Raw genomic sequence first — 19003 nt, forward strand, 5'->3', positions numbered from 1 at the left:
TTCCCGATACCCTGACCAACATTCTTCCCTCAACCAACACCAATAAAACATGCTGACTGGGTATTTAACTCATTGTTGTTTGGGAAAACCTGCTGTTCGCAAAATTGCTAGTTGAGTGTGCCTACGTAGCAGGAGTGACTTCATTGGCTGTGAGGAACTTTGGGGCGTCCAGAGGACTCAAGGGTCGCTATATAAATGCATGTTCTACCGTTCCCAGGAATCTTCATCCTGCGCTGGGAGCGAATCCCACTGCAGCTCACAGAGGAACCATCAGGGGAATTCCAGAGAAAGATTAGATAGGATGACGACTGTCCGGTGGCTGGAGAATTCCAGCGGCGATGCGGGGGCTGGCAAGTCGACTACAGTCGCCTTTGAAAACCAATATGAGTTCTCCGGATATGGTTACAAGATCGCTCGATTCATAAATGCTGATCTTGGCTATTCTGCTTATGACTGGGAAGCTGTAAGTCAAATGGATTAATCGGATAGAGGCTACGCCCGCCTGTCGCAGCTTATGTATTTACTAGAAAACATGCAGCTTCTTTTACTCTGTCTCTATTTTAAGCTACAGTTTAGAATTGTCCTCATTTTCTGAAACAAGATGCTGGTGTTTGGGGAATATATCACCGATCTGATATATCCTGTCCACAGTCCGTTGTGTGGCTGGCTGGAACCTGCATTTCTCACACACATTTGACACAGAGCAATGTACATTTCTCTGTCTCAAGTCTTGGTTTTAATAAGGGTTGAAGACTCAGTGAAGCTAATTAAATGACCTGCTCTCACTGGTGCCGGTGGGGTGTTTTATATTTGCACCCTCCAGTTTCCCCCTCTCCTCCTGGAGTTTTTGACCTGTGCTGCTCTACAATCACCCGCTGCTTTCTCGCCATAAATGACCATTCTACGCGTGTGAGGCCTGAGGCGGAAGGTCTACAGAGGCCGCACACACTGTTGCTGAGAACGACTCTTCACTCACAGTGCACGCACTTTAGAGCAAGGTCAGTGGCTGCTGTTCACCAGGGTGGGTAAAGCAGTACCGACCGGGACTGAAAACTGAGACGTTCTAGTTCTTTGATATTCGGTATCACAACCGGTGCTGCATCTTCACATTGAGTCATTGCTGCAGCTTTGACTGCACTCGGGATATGTGGCTGATGAAATTGGTGAGACTGGGAGTGATTGTGGGTGGGGGTGAAGCGGTGGGCAGCAGGTAAGATCACTTCTGGGACCCATTGCATCAGCAGGTGAAAGCCAGAACACTGTATGATCAGACTCGCCAGAGCTGATCTGAATCCACTGGGAGGTGGGTGAGAGTGTCCGATTGGGAACTGTTCCCAGGAGCCGATCATTAGCTCTGTAAGGATTTATTTGTTCCCAGTTCACACCTTTCGTTAACAGCAGGCGTCGGGATCCAGGAGAGTCGCAGCACGTTCTGATTTATTTAACCCTAAATTATACGTGTTTCATCTTTTCAGGCAATTGCTCTTTGCCGGTACTTTGAGAAGGAAAAGATCAGTTTTAATGGGAAGAAAGTGATCGAGTTGGGATCGGGCACTGGAATCGTGGGAATTTTAGAAAGCCTACTTGCTAAGTGAAAGGGTGGGAAGTGAACTGAACCACATCACTTTGTTGATATCAAAAAGGAATATGGACAATAATGAGCAGGCGTGTCTATATCGGAAAGGGGTGTTACTAGTTCGAGAGTGATACATGGTTTGATTAAGCTCCCTCGCCGCTGGTAAACGTGGATTGAGAGGACTCAGCCTCCTTGCTGTAAAGGTTACCACCAAAAACAGATTGCCTGTTCATTTATCCTATCGCTGTAAGTGTGAGCTTGCTGTGCGCAGATTGGACATTGAGCAGACGCGGTTTGCCAATGAACCGGACTGCCAACTCACCTGTCATTGCAGGTAGATTAAAAATTACAACAGAATTTAAAGGTTTCCCTCACTAAACTTCTTCGCCCCTCTACCTCTCTTCCCTCCTTTAAGACGCTCTTTAACACCTACCTCTTTGACCAAGCCTGGCCTTATGTCCCCTTATGTGGCTCGGTGTCAAATTTTGTTGGTAACGGCCTTATGAAGCGCCTTGGGACGTTTTACTACAGTAAAAGCATTATTTCAGTACAAGTTGTTGTTGTCGTTGTGGTTGTTGCTGTATTTGAATTCTCATTTAAATCCAGCCAACACCATCCGATTATACAACGAATAAAGGGGTCAAGAACGGAGCCTGCCGGCAAAAAAGGTGAACTTTAATTGGTTCTCTGTCAGCACGTGGCAATTGAAGCTTCAGTAAGTACTGAGCATGCAAGTGGCATCTGGTGACAGACATCCATACATGACAGAAAGTATGATACAGACATCAGGGTGGTACAATGTCATTGTGTTTTCGATTCTGTGAATCCAACGCTCAGCTTCTGACAATTGGGAGCAAGAAGGCAAACAACATCAACAACTTGCCTTTATATAGCGCCTATAACTGGTGAAACGTCCTAAGGCGATTCACGGGAGCATTATCCGAAAAAGGTTGTCTGTTGCCTAGGCTCCAAGTTCTGACATTCCCTGCCTAAACCTCTCCGCATCGCTACCTCTCTTTCCTTCTTGAAGACGCTCCTTAAAACCTACCTCTTTGAACAAGCTATTGGTCACCTGCCCTAATTTCTCCTTATGTGACTCGGTGTCAAATTTCTCCCTTAGAACACTCCTGTGAAGCGTCTCGGGATGTTTTACTACGTTAAAACCGCTATATAAACGCAAGTTGTTGTTGTTGGTTGACACTCAAACGAAGAGGGCGATATTAGGATGGGCGACGAAAAGCTTGGTCAAAGAAGCAGTTTTAAAGAAGCGTCTTAAAGCAGGAGATAGAGGTTGAGAGGTTTAGACAGGGAAATACAAAGCTTTTGGCTTAGACATTTGAAGGCACGGTGGTCAATGCTATGGCGGAGGGAGTGAGGCACACTCCCCAGGAGTTGAAAGAACGCAAAGTTCTTGAGGGTTACAGAGATAGTGAGCAGCGAAGCCATGGAGGCGCTAGAACACAAGGGTGAGAATTATAAAGTAAACTACTGTAATGAACTAATGGAAGATTATTGGACCGAATGGTTGAGCAGTGCTTTGTAAATATTTCCAAGTTCCTCTAACATTGCTGAACGATATACAGGGAATTCTGCATTACACTGTTGAGGAGAAGGTCCGGGTCCCATTGGCATGATCTGAGAGACAGATTCCTTCCCCATCCATTTGCTGCTGTGTGATTGATACAAATCATTGGATATAACTAGGCTACATTAATCCCCGCGTCCAAGGGCTCAGCATTTGTTTTTTTTTGCAAGATTATAATTATCCCTGCAAAATGTAATTCTTGTGAAGTAAAATGCATTGTGTCAGTAACTTGCTTCTACCAATTTGGGGCATTCTATGTGTAAACTGCTTTCTGAATCTAATACATCAAAGAACCAGTTGAGCTGAATGTTTTTGTGACGTCAGCCATTGCATCAAAGCGTCGAGGAATATGACCTCAAATTTAAAGAAATGTTTACATGTTGTTGGTGTGAACAAGTCAGTCGAGCTGCTACAATTGAGCCTCTGTACACACATGTTCTGAAGGGGTACCACCTACTCCACATTGCCATACAGCGACGCCGTTAATTTTTGCTCTGTGATCACAATAGAGGATCAGTAGTCGAGGGCAAACTGAAATGGACCTGTCTTTTTTTCTCTCATCAGTTGGAGATGCTATCTTGAGAGTTAAATGCATGGCTCAAAGACTGGTGTGGGAGAAATGGGTTTTGCTTCCTGGGACACTGGCACCAGTACTGGGGCAGGAGGGAGCTGTTCCGTTGGGACGGGCTTCACTTGGCCAGTGCTGGGACTAGAGTCCTGGCGGATCATATAACTAGGGCTGTAGAGAGGGCTTTAAACTAACTAGTGGGGGGGAGGTTCCTAGAGAGCAAATAATAAAAATGACAACAGAGAAGGTCATAGACTTAGGTAGCAGTGGGGAAATTAAAAACCAGAGCGTGTCAGGAAGGGGCAGAAGGTATGGAGTAAAAGGTAAAGTAATCAAAAGGGCAAAAGCAGGAACTAAGTGTCACAAAACATCTTTGAAAGTTCTCTATCTGAATGCACGTAGCATTCGTAACAAAATAGATCAGTTAATGGCGCAAATAACTACATATGGGTATGATCTTGTGGCCATTACAGAAACATGGCTGCAGGGTGACAATGCCTGGGAATTAAACATACCAGGTTATTTAACGATCAGGAAGGACAGGCAGGAAGGAAGGGGAGGTGGGGTGGCTATGTTAATAAAGGAAGGAATCACTGTAATACAGAGAAATGATATTGGGTCAAAAGATCAGGATAATGAAATAGTTTGGGTGGAGGTAAGGAATAATAAGGGGAAAAAAATACTAGTGGGCGTAGTCTATAGGCCTCCGAACAGTGGCAACTCTGTTGGACGGAGTATCAATCAGGAAATAGTTGAGGCTTGTAATAAGGGAACATCTATCATTATGGGGGATTTTAACTACCATATTAATTGGGCAAATCAAATTGGGCAGGGCTGCCTTGAGGATGAGTTCATTGAGTGTATTAGGGATGGGTTTCTTGAGCAGTATGTAACTGAACCGACCAGGGGGCAAGCAACCTTGGATCTGGTCCTGTGTAACGAGACAGGATTAATTAAAAATGTCCTAGTAAAGGATCCCCTTGGAATGAGTGACCATAACATGGTTGAATTCCATATTCAATTAAAGGGTGAGAAGGTTGGATCTCAAACAAGCGTGCTAAGCTTGAACAAATGAGACTATGAAGGTATGAGAGCGGAATTGAGTAGAGTGTATTGGGAAAATAGATTAAAGGGTAAGACGATACATGATCAGTGGTGTACATTGAAGGAGTTATTTTACAACTTCCAAAAAATATATATTCCACTAAGAAGAAAAGGGTGTAAAAGAAAAGTCAGCCATCCGTGACTAAGCAAAGAAATTAAGGATAGTATTCGACTAAAAACAAGGGCATATAAGATAGCCAAATCTAGTGGGAGGATAGAGGATTGGGAAAACTTTAAAAGACAACAAAAAATAACAAAAAGATTGATTAAGAAAGGGAAGATAGATTATGAAAGGAAATTAGCAAAAAATATAAAAACAGATAGTAAGAGTTTTTATAGTTATATAAAAAGAAAAAGGGTGGCTAAAGTAAATGTTGGTCCATTAGAGGATCAGACTGGGAAATTAATGGCGGGAAATATGGAGATGGCAAAAACACTGAATGAATATTTTATATCAGTCTTTACAGTAGAAGACAGTAAGAATATCCCAACACTGGACAAACAGGGGGCTAAAGGGGGGGGGAGGAGCTAAACACGATCAAAATCACTAAAGAAGTGGTACTCGGTAAAATAATGGGACTCAAGGTGGATAAATCACCTGGACCTGATGGCTTACATCCTAGGGTCTTGAGGGAAGTGACGGTAGGGATTGTGGATGCATTGGTAATAATTTTCCAAAACTCCCTGGACTCGGCAAAGGTCCCGGCTGACTGGAAAACTGCTAATGTAACACCCTTACTTAAAAAGGGCAGTAGACAGAAGGCTGGAACCTATACTTCAGTACTTTCCAGTTTCTTGCCATTAAGAAACTTAGCCTAACATCTGTGGTAGGTAAAATTTTGGAGTCCATTATTAAGGAGACAGTAACAGGACATTTGGATAATCATAATTTAATAGGACAAAGTCAGCATGGTTTTATGAAGGGGAAGTCATGTTTGACAAATTTGCTGGAGTTCTTTGAGGAAGTAACATATAGGGTGGATAAAGGGGAACCAGTGGATGTAGTGTATTTAGACTTTCAAAAGGCATTTGACAAGGTGCCACACAAAAGATTATTGCTTCAGATAAAAAATCACGGGATTGGGGGTAATATTCTGGCATGGATAGAGGATTGGCTATCTAACAGAAGGCAGAGAGTTGGGATAAATGGTTCATTCTCAGACTGGCAATCAGTAACTAGTATTGTTCCGCAGGGGTCAGTGCTGGGTCCCCAACTATTTACAATCTATATTAACGATTTGGAGGAGGGGACCGAGTGTAACATATCAAAGATTGCAGATGATACTAAGATGGGAGGGAAAGTAGTGAGTGAGGAGGACATAAAAAACCTGCAAGGGGACATAGACAGGCTAAGTAAGTGGGCAGAGATTTGGCAGATGGAATACAATACTGGAAAGTGTGAGGTTATGCACTTTGGCAGGAAAAATCGTAGAGCAAGTTATTATCTTAATGGCCAGAAACTGGAAAGTACTGAAGTACAAAGGGATCTGGGGGTCCTGGTGCACGAAACTCAAAAGGTTAGTATGCAGGTGCAGCAAGTGATTAAGAAGGCCAATGGAATGTTGGCTTTCATTGCTAGGGGGATAGAATATAAAAATAGGGAGGTATTGCTTCAGTTGTACAAGGTATTGGTGAGACCGCACCTGGAATACTGCGTACCGTTTTGGTGTCCATACTTAAGAAAGGACATACTTGCTCTCGAGTCAGTACAAAGAAGGTTCACTCGGTTAATCCCGGGGATGAGGGGATGGACATATGAGGAGAGGTTGAGTAGATTGGGACTCTACTCGTTGGAGTTCAGAAGAATGAGAGGCGATCTTATTGAAACATATAAGATTGTGAAGGGGTTGGATCGGGTGGATGCGGGGAAGATGTTCCCGATGATGGGTGAAACTAGAACTAGGGGGCATAGTCTTAGAATAAGGGGCTGCTCTTTCAAAACTGAGATGAGGAGGAAGTACTTCACTCAGAGGGTGGTAGGTCCATGGAATATGCTGCCCCAAAAAGCTGTAGAAGCTACATCATTACATAAATTTAAAACAGAAATAGACAGTTTCCTAGAAGTAAAGGGAATTAAGGGTTACGGGGAGCGGGCAGGAATTTGGACATGAGTCAAGGTTCGGATCGGTCATGGCCCTGTGGATAGCGGAGCGGGCCCAGGGGCCGTGTAGCCTGATCCTGCTCCTATTGCGTGTGTCTAATTCTGTTAGATTCATGAGATGGTTCGGTGATAGTGGATTGGCGGTTAGGATCAGATCAGCCATGATCTTATTGAATGGCGGAGCAGGCTCGAGGGGCTGATTAGCCTACTTCTGCTCCTATTTCTTATGTTCTTATGTTCTTATGTTCTTATAAACCGAACATCCTGAAGCAACTAGAAAACAACATCTCCATCAACATCCCCACTGCCTGCGTACAACGTATACAAGTCTGCCCCCTGACATGGGGTGAATAGCACACTAACTTTCCTACCGACTATAACTACATCCTGGGATCGGATATTGTATGATGTAATAAAACTCACTACGCACTTGGTTTGAGTATAAAGCAAAGCTTTAATCAACTTGTTTCAGAACATAGAGGTCTAGTTGTACTTCACTGGTTCCTTGTCTAACAAAATGTCCCTGGAAGCTGGGCCCACGCCAGAGTATTTATACTGCATCGACGGCGCCACCAGCTGGCCGTCCAGTGTTATTTCATGAGTAGTTTCTTGATGAATGATGAGATTTATAACATTCTTCCTGCCTAAAAGATTTGGAAGTCCGATGACTTCCTCTTAATGGATTAGGCGGACCACGAATAGCTGCAGTCTTTTAGATTTTTGTTTATGGCTAGAAGGCACGTCTCCCCAGACCATGTCTTGGTCCCTGGGCCGCTTGACCTGTACTGGTGGTTCGACAGGGCCCGTGTTGCTCTGATCGACCCGAGGGAGGCTGGGGAGATTGTGACTCCACAGGCGCAGAATTGGCTTCATCCTGTTGGATAGCCGGGGATTGAACAGCGTCCTGGCCTCGGGTGGCCATCCCATGGGGAGCGCTCAGCTCCCCGAGTGGATCTGGTGGGGCAGCTGGCAGATCTCTCGATGTCCCCAGTAGGGAGTCATCTTTGGGGGAGCGCAGTGTGTCCGCATCATCCCCGTGGGTCTCTCTATCGGTTGGGTCCGTGGAACCAGCCGGACAGGGAGCCAGGTCCCGGAGCAAAACAGTGGACTCCTGGCCATCAGGGTACCACACGTGCGCATATGTGGGGTTGACGTCCGTAAGTTCTACCTCATCGACGAGAGGATCATTTTGAGATGATCGTACGAATCTTCGGAGCAGCATGCAGCCGAGAGCTGCCAACTATGATGGTAGAGACGTCCCATGGGTGGAGCGATGCTGGAAGCTGAAGAATCGCTCATGAGGTGTGACATTGGTAGATGTAGAAAGGAGAGACCTGATGGAATACAACACGTCAGGGAGCATAGTTTCCCACTGCTGGTCTGGTAGGTTGCATGACTTCAGCGCAAGATGAACAGCGTTCCAAATGACAGCATTGTATCTCCTAACCTGTCCATTACCGATGGGAATGTATGGTGTCATTTTACTTGTGGTGATTCCCCATTGGGAGAGATAACTTTTGAGTTCACTTGACATGAAGGAGGGAGCCCGATCAGAGTGAATGAAATTGGCCGTACCGCAAAGGGAAAAGACTTGATCAAGGCATTTGATCACTGTGGAAGTAAACATATTGGGACAGGGGAAAGCAAAGGGAAAGCATGAGTATAAGAACATAAGAACATAAGAAATAGGAGCAGGAGTAGGCCAATCGGCCCCTCGAGCCTGCTCCGCCATTCAATAAGATCATGGCTGATCTGATCCTAACCGCCAATCTACTATCACAGAACCATCTCCTGAATCTAACAGAATTAGACACACGAAATAGGAGCAGGATCAGGCTACACGGCCCCTGGGCCCGCTCCGCTACCCACAGGGCCATGTCCGATCCGAACCTAGACTCATGTCCAAATTCCTGCCCACTCCCCGTAACCCTTAATTCCCTTTACTTTTAGGAAACTGTCTATTTCTGTTTTAAATTTATGTAATGATGCAGCTTCTACAGCTTTTTGGGGCAGCATATTCCATGGACCTACCACCCTCTGAGTGAAGTAGTTCCTCCTCATCTCAGTTTTGAAAGAGCAGCCCCTTATTCTAAGACTATGCCCCCTAGTTCTAGTTTCACCCATCATCGGGAACATCCTCCCCGCATCCACCCGACCCAACCCCTTCACAATCTTATATGTTTTAATAAGATCACCTCTCATTCTTCTGAACTCCAATGAGTAGAGTCCCAATCTACTCAACCTCTCCTCATATGTCCATCCCCTCATCCCCGGGATTAACCGAGTGAAACTTCTTTGTACGGACTCAAGAGCAAGTATGTCTTTTCTTAAGTATGGACACCAAAACTGTATGCAGTATTCCAGGTGCGGTCTCACCAATACCTTGTACAACTGAAGCAATACCTCCCTATTTTTATATTCTATCCCCCTAGCAATGAAAGCCAACATTCCATTGGCCTTCTTAATCACTTGCTGCACCTGCATACTAACCTTTTGAGTTTCGTGCACCAGGACCCCCAGATCCCTTTGTACTTCAGTACTTTCCAGTTTCTGGCCATTAAGATAATAACTTGCTCTACGATTTTTCCTGCCAAAGTGCATAACCTCACACTTTCCAGTATTGTATTCCATCTGCCAAATCTCTGCCCACTTACTTAGCCTGTCTATGTCCCCTTGCAGGTTTTTTATGTCCTCCTCACTCACTACTTTCCCTCCCATCTTAGTATCATCTGCAAACTTTGATATGTTACACTCGGTCCCCTCCTCCAAATCGTTAATATAGATTGTAAAGAGTTGGGGACCCAGCACTGACCCCTGCGGAACAATACTAGTTACTGATTGCCAGTCTGAGAATGAGCCATTTATCCCAACTCTCTGCCTTCTGTTAGATAGCCAATCCTCTATCCATGCTAGAATATTACCCTCAATCCCCTGATTTTTTACCTGAAGCAATAATCTTTTGTGTGGCACCTTGTCAAATGCCTTTTGAAAGTCTAAATACACTACGTCCACTGGTTCCCCTTTATCCACCCTATATGTTACTTCCTCACAGAACTCCAGCAAATTTGTCAAACATGACTTTCCCTTCATAAAACCATGCTGACTTTGTCCTATTAAATTATGATTATCCAAATGTCCTGTTACTGTCTCCTTAATAATGGACTCCAAAATTTTACCTACCACAGATGTTAGGCTAGCCGGTCTATAGTTTCCAGCCTGCTGTCTACTGCCCTTTTTAAATAAGGGTGCTGCATTAGCTGTTTTCCAGTCTGCCGGGACCTTTGCTGAGTCCAGGGAGTTTTGGAAAATTATTACCAATGCATCCACAATTCCTACCGCCACTTCCCTCAAGACCCTAGGATGTAAGCCATCAGGTCCAGGTGATTTATCCGCCTTGAGTCCCATTATTTTACCGAGTACCACTTCCTTAGTGATTTTGATCGCGTTTAGCTCCTCCCCCCCTATAGCCCCCTGTTTGTCCAGTGCTGAGATATTCTTGGTGTCCTCTACTGTAAAGACTGATACAAAATATTCATTGAGTGTTTTTGCCATCTCCATATTACCCACCATTAATTTCCTGGTCTCATCCTCTAAGGGACCAACACTTACTTTAGCCACCCTTTTTCTTTTTATATAACTATAAAAACTCTTACTCTCTGTTTTTATATTTTTGCTAATTTACTTTCATAATCTATTTTCCCTTTCTTAATCAATCTTTTTGTTATTTTTTGCTGTCTTTTAAAGTTTTCCCAATCCTCTATCCCCCCACTAGATTTGGCTACCTTACATGCCCTTGTTTTTAGTCGAATACCATCCTTAATTTCTTGACTGTTTTTTCTTTTACACCCTTTTCTTCTCAGTGGAATATATATTTTTTGGAAGTTGTAAAATAACTCCTTAAATGTACACCACTGATCATGTATCGTCTTACCCTTTAATCTATTTTCCCAATCCACTCTACTCAATTCCACTCTCATACCTTCATAGTTTCCTTTATTCAAGCTTAGCACGCTTGTTTGAAATCCAACCTTCTCACCCTCGAATTAAATATGGAATTCAACCATGTTATGGTCACTCATTCCAAGGGGATCCTTTACTAGGACAATTTTAATTAATCCGGTCTCGTTACACTGGACCAGATCTAAGGTTGCTTGCCCCCTGGTCGGTTCAGTTACATACTGCTCAAGAAACCCATCCCTAATACACTCAATGAACTCATCCTCAAGGCAGCCCTGCCCAATTTGATTTGTCCAATTAATATGATATTTAAAATCCCCCATAATTATAGATGTTCCCTTATTACAAGCCTCAACTATTTCCTGACTGATACTCCGTCCAACAGAGTTGCAACTGTTCGGAAGCATATAGACTACGCCCACTCGTGTTTTTTTCCCCTTATTATTCCTTACCTCCACCCAAACTGTTCATTATCCTGATCTTTTGACCCAATATCATTTCTCTGTATTACAGTGATTCCTTCCTTTATTAACATAGCCATCCCACCTCCCCTTCCTTCCTGCCTGTCCTTCCTGATCATTAAATAACCTGGTATGTTTAATTCCCAGGCATTGTCACCCTGCAGCCATGTTTCTGTAATGGCCACGAAATCATACCCATATGTAGTTATTTCTGCCATTAACTCGTCTATTTTGTTACGAATGCTATGTGCATTCAGACAGAGAACTTTCAAATATGTTTTGTGACACTTAGTTCCTGCTTTTGCCCTTTTGATTACTTTACCTTTTACTCCATACCTTCTGCCCCTTCCTGACACGCTCTGGTTTTTAATTTCCCCACTGCTACCTAAGTCTATGACCTTCTCTGTTGTCATTTTTATTATTTGCTCTCTTGGAACCTCCCCCCCACTAGTTAGTTTAAAGCCCTCTCTACAGCCCTAGTTATATCATCCACCAGGGCTCTAGTCCCAGCACTGGCCAAGTGAAGCCTGTCCCAATGGAACAGCTCCCTCCTGCCCCAGTACTGGTGCCAGTGTCCCAGGAAGCAAAACCCATTTCTCCCACACCAGTCTTTGAGCCACGCATTTAATCTCTAATTTTATTTGTCCTAGCCAAATTCGCTCGTGGCTCAGGTAATAATCCCTTGAGGTTCTGTTTTTTAATCTGACCCCTAGCTGCTCATACTCCTTTAACAGAACCGGCTTCCTAGCCCTATCTACATCGTTTGTACCAACATGGACCACGACAACTGGATCCACCCCCTCCCACTGCAAGTTTCTTTCCAGCCCAGAGGAGATGTCCTTAACCCTGGCACCGGGTAGGCAACACAGCCTTCGGGACTCTCGCTCTCAGCTGCAGAGAACTCTATCTATCCCCCAAATAATAATATCCCCTACCACTACAACATTTCTGTTTACTCCCCCCTCTTGAATGGCCCCCCGTTCCACGGTGCTGTGGCCAGGTTGCTCATCCTCCCTGCAGTCCCTGCTCCCGTCCCCACAGGGAGTAAGAACCTCGAACCTGTTGGACAAGAGCAAGGGCTGCGGCTCCTCCAGCTCTACCTCCTGGATCCCCGTACCTGCCTCACTCGTAGTCACACCATCCTGTCCCTGACCATGGGCTACATCTGAATTAATTAACTTCATAGTTGTGACCACCTCCTGATACACAGAGTCCAGGTACTTCTCCCCCTCCCTGATGTGTTGCAGTGTCTGAAGCTCAGACTCCAGCTCATCAACACGGAGCTGGAGTTCCTGTAGCAGCAGACACTTGTCACAGATGTAATCACCGTGAGCCTCAATGGGGTTCACCAGCTCCCACATCTCGCAACAGTAACACATCACCTGCTCCATTCTATGTAATTAATTAAATTTTTTATTGTTAGTTATGGACACCCTCTGCCCGATTTTAGATGCTAGTATCCCCTTTAATTAATTGGATTTAAATTAAATCAATCCCTCTAGTTACACCAGTTAAATGGTTTACCAACAGTCACTCTGCACCAGAATGGTCTTACTTACTACAACCGACAGAGTTAAAGTTTGAAAAGAGCACCTAACACCGCACTTACCCTAACTCACACTTACCCAAACTCACAGCACTCTTTGATGACTCGCACTCAGTGCTTGCTCGCACCATAGTCAGTAAGTAGGTGTTTCGCGTTGAAGAAGGCAATGGCCCTTGAAAGTCAATGCTGAGTCGCTGCATAGGCTGCATAGCATGTATGAGGGAGCCATCCAATGGACGGAAGAATTGTGGTTTTAATTCCACACTTATTCTACAGGAGGAGCATGTTCTTTTCACATCTTCCGCAAAAAATTGGAGATTATCAGATCGCACAAAGTGCAACATATGGTTAACACCAGGATGGCATAAGTCAGTATGAAGATCCGCACAAGTCGAAGTTGACATAGAAGAGCAGAATGCCCGTGTGAGGGTATCCAGGGCCTCATTCTCTTTGCTGGGTCGATAATGTATGGTGTATCCAAAGGCAGCCAATTCCATCCTCCAGAGTTGTATTTTGTTATTCTTGATCTTAGTGCATTTCTGGTTATCCGGCATAAAGGCCACAGAGCGCAGATAGGGTATAAGTGTGAAATGGCGACGAGCGAGAAAATTACTCCATTTACGTACCGCTTCGATGATGGCCTTAGCCTCCTTCTCGACAGGAGGATAATGGAGCTCGCTACCCTGCAAAGTTCTGGACAGAAATGCAACGGGTCGACCACCTTGATTCAGGGTAGCAGAGATTGCCACTTCCGATGCATCATACTCAACCACGAAAGGCAGATTTTCATCAATGGAACGAAGCGTGGCTTTTTCCAGTTGTCGCTTGAGGAGGTTGAAAGCTGAAATAGCCATTGCCTCTAAAGGAAATGACTTTGCGTGAAGCAGGGGCTGGATCTTGTCAGAGAAGTGGGGTATCCATTTTGCATAATAGGCGAACATGCCGAGTGCCTGACGAAGAGAGCCAAGATTCGTAGGGTGAGGGCACTCCTGAAGCAGATGAAGTCACTCCAGATCCGGGTTTATGACACCGTTGCCCACCCAGTAGCCAAGGATGTTGATTGATGGTGCCGATTTCACAGATTTGGACTCATTTAAGGTTAAGTTGAGATGACAGAGAACGTCAAAACATTTCTGGAGGTTGGCATCATGCTCCTTCTGGTCATGACCAGCAATGGTGATATTATCCAGATATTGAAAAGTGTCCATTAAGTTCTCCTGTTTGACTAGGCTATCCATTGCCCATTGAAAGATGGCCACCCCATTGGTGACCCCAAATGGAAGGCGACAAAACTGGTAAAGCCAACCATTGGCCTCAAAGGCCGTATACTTTTTGTCAGAGGCCTTTAACGGTACTTGATGATATGCGCTCTTTAAATCAAAAGTTGAAAATACCTTGTAGTTGGCAAGGTTATTGACCATGTCATCGATGCGTGGTAGTGGGTAGGCAGCCAGGTCGGTATACTGGTTAATAGTTTGTGAGTAATCGATGCAAAGACGTTTCTTGTGTTGCTTCAGAGGATTTTTAACAACAACGACTTGAGCCCGGCAGGAAGATGAACATGGCTCAATGATACCATCAGCTAGAAGGCTGCCTCGATAAAGGATTGATCACCTTGGCTGAAACATCATGATTTAGTGACTATGGGTTTACATCGGGGGGGGAAATATTGGCAAATAAGGAGGGCTCATCGAGCGAAGCCACCAAAAGTGCACAAAACAGTACTTTGGAAATAGTAAGCTCTGGCTTTGACCCTCCAAACTCGAAAGTGAGTATTTTGTGTTGTTTCTGGAAATCCTGTCCCAGGAGCACATCACTGCATAGGTTCTTGAGCACCCCGAGCCGGGTGGAGAAATAAGTGCGGCCATTGAGAATAAGGTCGACAAGACAAAAGCTGGAAGAATTGGTGGTCAGTGTTGTCAGAGACATTGCAATGTCCCTGTCCGAGGGGTAAATACGCAGTTTTAACTTACTGGCAGCCCGCTCACTAATGAAGATGTCAGAGCTGCATGAGTTGATTAGTGCACTCAAAATGTGTCCATTTACCAAAACCTTCATGGCTGCATGGGACAGACTTTGGGGAAAAACAGCAGTGATGGGAGGAGGGGCAGTTTTACCCTTGACAGCTGTAACCTTAGTAGTGGTTCTTGGGGGAGGAGCAGTTTTATAGATAGTAGCTGCAAAACTAACAGGAGCTCTCGACCAGTATACCTTAGAAAAGTGGCCTTTCTTACTAACAGCGGCTCTTGACTGGCATACCTTAGAAAAGTGACCTTTCTTGCTGCAATTATTGCAGGTTGCGTTATTAGCAGGACATAATTTCCTATAATGGAACGCACCTCCCCAGAAGAAACACTTCCTTCCAGATTGCCAAGATGCTGCTAGGGCGGGGTCATCCTCAGTGAAGGCTTCTAGGGTAGGGTTGTCATCCGCTAAGTTAGAGTCATCATTGGCGAGGGCTTCCGCCCGAGACCTATCGAAGGAGTCATTAAAAGTGATAGCAGCAGCCCGTGCACGAGGTAAAAGATAGGTATCTGCATTCCTCTTTGCTAAGGCCAGGGAACACGCCTGGTCATAGGCAACCTGTAACTCAAGGGTTTTATTCTCCAACAGATGCTGGCATATGAAGGGAGATGTAATTCCATTAATAAAGGAATTGCAAATTAGCTCCTTCTGGTACTGCTCAGCTGTGACAGCTTTAAGGTTACAATCCGTGCTGAGCCTGTGAAGTTTTTGAAGGAATTCGTCAAGTGCTTCCCCAGGTTGTTGTTGAGTTGTGGCCAATAGATGCCGATCAAAAATTTCATTTCGCGCCTTAACATACAGTCGCTTTAATATTAGGATATCGGAGTCATAGTCTACACAGTCTTCAAAATAGTCAAACAGATGAGGAGATACATAATTGACAAGTATCTCTAATTTATCAGGAACATTCTCACCGCACACCCTGAGGAAGTTGCTGAAGGTACGATACCAGTGTTTCCATACCTTAGCAGTTGTAGTTGAAGTTGGGTCCACGTTAAGACAGGCGGGTCTGAGTAGTTTGTCCATGATGGATTGATTTCTACGCCGGAGTTCCCTTCTGTAGTTGAAGTCGTAGCTGGCTGTTCCCGAAATCACTCAGAGTGTGGAGCCGATACACAGTTGATTAAATTGATGTAATAAAACTCACTACGCACTTGGTTTGAGCATAAAGCAAGGCTTTAATCAACTTGTTTCAGAACATGGAGGTCTAGTTGTACTTCACTAGTTCCTTGTCTTACAAAATGTCCCAGGCAAGCTGGGCCCACGCCTGAGTATTTATACTCCTTGGACGGCGCCACCAGCTGGCCGTCCAGCGTTATTTCATGAGCACTTTCTTGATGAATGATGAGATTTATAACATTGTATATAGCTCAGTTACCTACCCGGCACTCATAGAAACATTGCGCCATCTCGCCAACCAAGTTGGTACAATTTACCTCTCTTCAGAAATATGAAAGAGGAATGGCTCCCCTTCTTTCCAGTAGGAGCTTCTACCTCAGTATTTTAACTGTCAGGTTGTTGGCAGGTTAGAGGACAAAGATATTATTATTATTTTTTTAAAATTATTCATTGATGGGATGTGGGCATCGCTGGCTGGCTAGGCCTGCATTTAGTGCGCATCCCTAATTGCCCTTGAGAAGATGGTGGTGAGCTGCCTTCTTGAACCGCTGCAGTCCATATGGTGTAGGTACACCCACAATGCTGTTAGGACGGGAGTTCCAGGATTTTGGCCCAGCGACAGTGAAGGAACGGCGATACAGGTCCAAGTCAGGATGGTGTGTGGCTTGGAGGGGAACTTGTATGTGGTGATGTTCCCATGCGTCTGCTGCCCTTGTCCTTCTAAGTGGTAGAGGTCGCGGGTTTGGAAGGTGCTGTTGAAGGAGCTTTGGCGAGTTGCTGCAGTGCAAAAAACTCGCCAAAGCTCCTTCAACAGCACCTTCCAAACCCACGACCTCTACCACTTAGAAGGTCAATGGCAGCAGACGCATGTACAAAATGACCAAAATTGGTACAAGTGCTAGGGATGGGCTGCTAACTGAAAAAATATAATTTCTGATCACTGAACCTAACACTGGGATTGAAAGAGCCCCCCTCTCACTAGCATTTTAAATTTCAGGAGAAATAGTCAATATTCCTTTTTTAAATTCAAGCACCAGTCCCATTTCTCCCTTTCTACCACGTGACATGACTTCCTGGGCGCTGAATACTTTCTGATATCTCGGTCAAGTGTCTATTTGCCCTGCATAAGGATAGAGGGATCGTGTAGGTGACCCTTATCACGATGCGCTGGTAAAGTGGTAATGAGCTTAACAACACACGGGTCTTCAGTTCCAATTACAGCATGGCAAATTATGCAATTAATTGCAATATATCTGGTAAGTTGTGGACTGACACCAGTAAAATGATGAGGAAAACTGAGGATTGCAGCCAAATGTCCCACTATTGCTGCAGGTGACTCCTGCCCCACGCTAAGTGATTGACTCTTAAGGCCCTCCGGACTCCAGCAGCGCAATTTTATGCGTCTCTTGGCCATTAGCTTGGGCCTTGCTGGGGTCATGATCATCGTGAAAACAAATGAAATAATATTCCAACAGGGAAGGTCTGAGTTGAGCAACAGCCTACAGTGACTATCATTGTATTACTCCTCCGGCTGTCAGTCCTGAGCTGAATTCAATCTGCACAGGCAAGAGATTGAGCCCATCACCTTACTGGTCTGCCTGGCGTACGATTGTACTCAATGGTGGACTGGGTTTAAATTCTTTATATGATATTGATACGTAAGGCAAATTTATATTTTAAATGCACTTGGCACAATGAGTGCAATGTTTGTCATTTCTTCCCATGATCAAATAATGTCGGGACTCTTCATTCTTTAACACAGTTTTATTAACAAGTACATATAACTTGCTTCCTTTATATATTTGAGGTTGATTTCAGAGATGAAATTAGCCGGATCGCTAAAATTTCCAGATCTATATGTGCTGCTTTAGTTAAAACTGTCAGCTTGGTAGGATTGGTGGATTGACTCACATTTCTAAGAAACTAGATTAGCGATTTAAGATATTAAACAAGGATTCTTTCCTTTAGTTGCTTTGCGTATTAGTACAACTACATATTAACTATATAGAAGATGCACAACGTGCCGTTAAAGTGGGGGGAGATATAAAGAGCAACCAACATCAGTGAGTTAAAGATGTTATCTGGAAGTTAAGACCTTCAACTAACCGAACAAAGAAGATAGCGCTGTCCACTCCCAACTGCAATCTCTATACCTTACTGCCCATATACCACAGTCCACGCCCCACTCACCAAATCGCATTGCATAAACCCCACTGTCTGCAAGCGTACATTACAGACACTGCGGTCTACACCCAATTATCCGCAAGCCACGCTCTGCACGCCAACATCCACTCCCCAATGTCCACACTGCACTCTCCACCTCCCACTGTCCACACCACATTGTCTACGCACTGTGCACATCCATCTGTCAACACCCCACCATCCACACCGCACTGTCCGAAACCTGCTCTCCACAACCCATTGTCCACTCCCCACTCTCCACACCTATAGTCCAGAACCACTGCCCATACCGCAATGTTCATACCGCATGGTCCACACCGCACCAGCACCAGGAGATGCTGTGTTCCCTGTAGCCCCGACGATGTCCCCCCTTTATTATCGAGGCAAAGCATGTGTCAAGATAGCGTGCAAGCCCTTTGAATCATTGTGACGCATTATGAACCCAAAATTGCTAACCCATCATGAATTGCGATCCTTCTAGACCTAATAGTACACAAGCCGTGCGAAACTCTCCTCAAGATGAATCCGACTCCTGCACCTGGTACCTCTGACCCGTTCTGCCAAATGTGGTCCCATGAACTGTGTGGCGGAGAGTCTGAACCATCTGGCGAATGCTGAATGACTACTCCTGTTCCCAGCCAATGACTGCTCCCAGCTTTGTCTCAGAATGTTAGCTGAGTGATGCACTTGGATTCTTCCATGAACTGCTTCTGACTGTCCAACCACCACCTGACCGAAGCAGTTACGGCCAATGAGCAACTCTCCCTGCGCTCAAGCTGG

At 44.9% G+C, this 19003-nt stretch overlaps 1 pseudogene; it reads left to right on the forward strand.

Moving 5' to 3' along the window:
* Positions 1-301: 301 nt before the first annotated feature.
* On the forward strand, positions 302-16972 carry LOC147109648 (EEF1A lysine methyltransferase 3-like; annotated as a pseudogene).
* The last annotated feature ends 2031 nt before the right edge of the window (positions 16973-19003 follow it).

Source organism: Somniosus microcephalus, chromosome 12 (assembly GCF_052327205.1).
Source record: "Somniosus microcephalus isolate GS21.2 chromosome 12, FLI_Smic_1.0, whole genome shotgun sequence".
Lineage (NCBI taxonomy): Eukaryota > Metazoa > Chordata > Chondrichthyes > Squaliformes > Somniosidae > Somniosus > Somniosus microcephalus.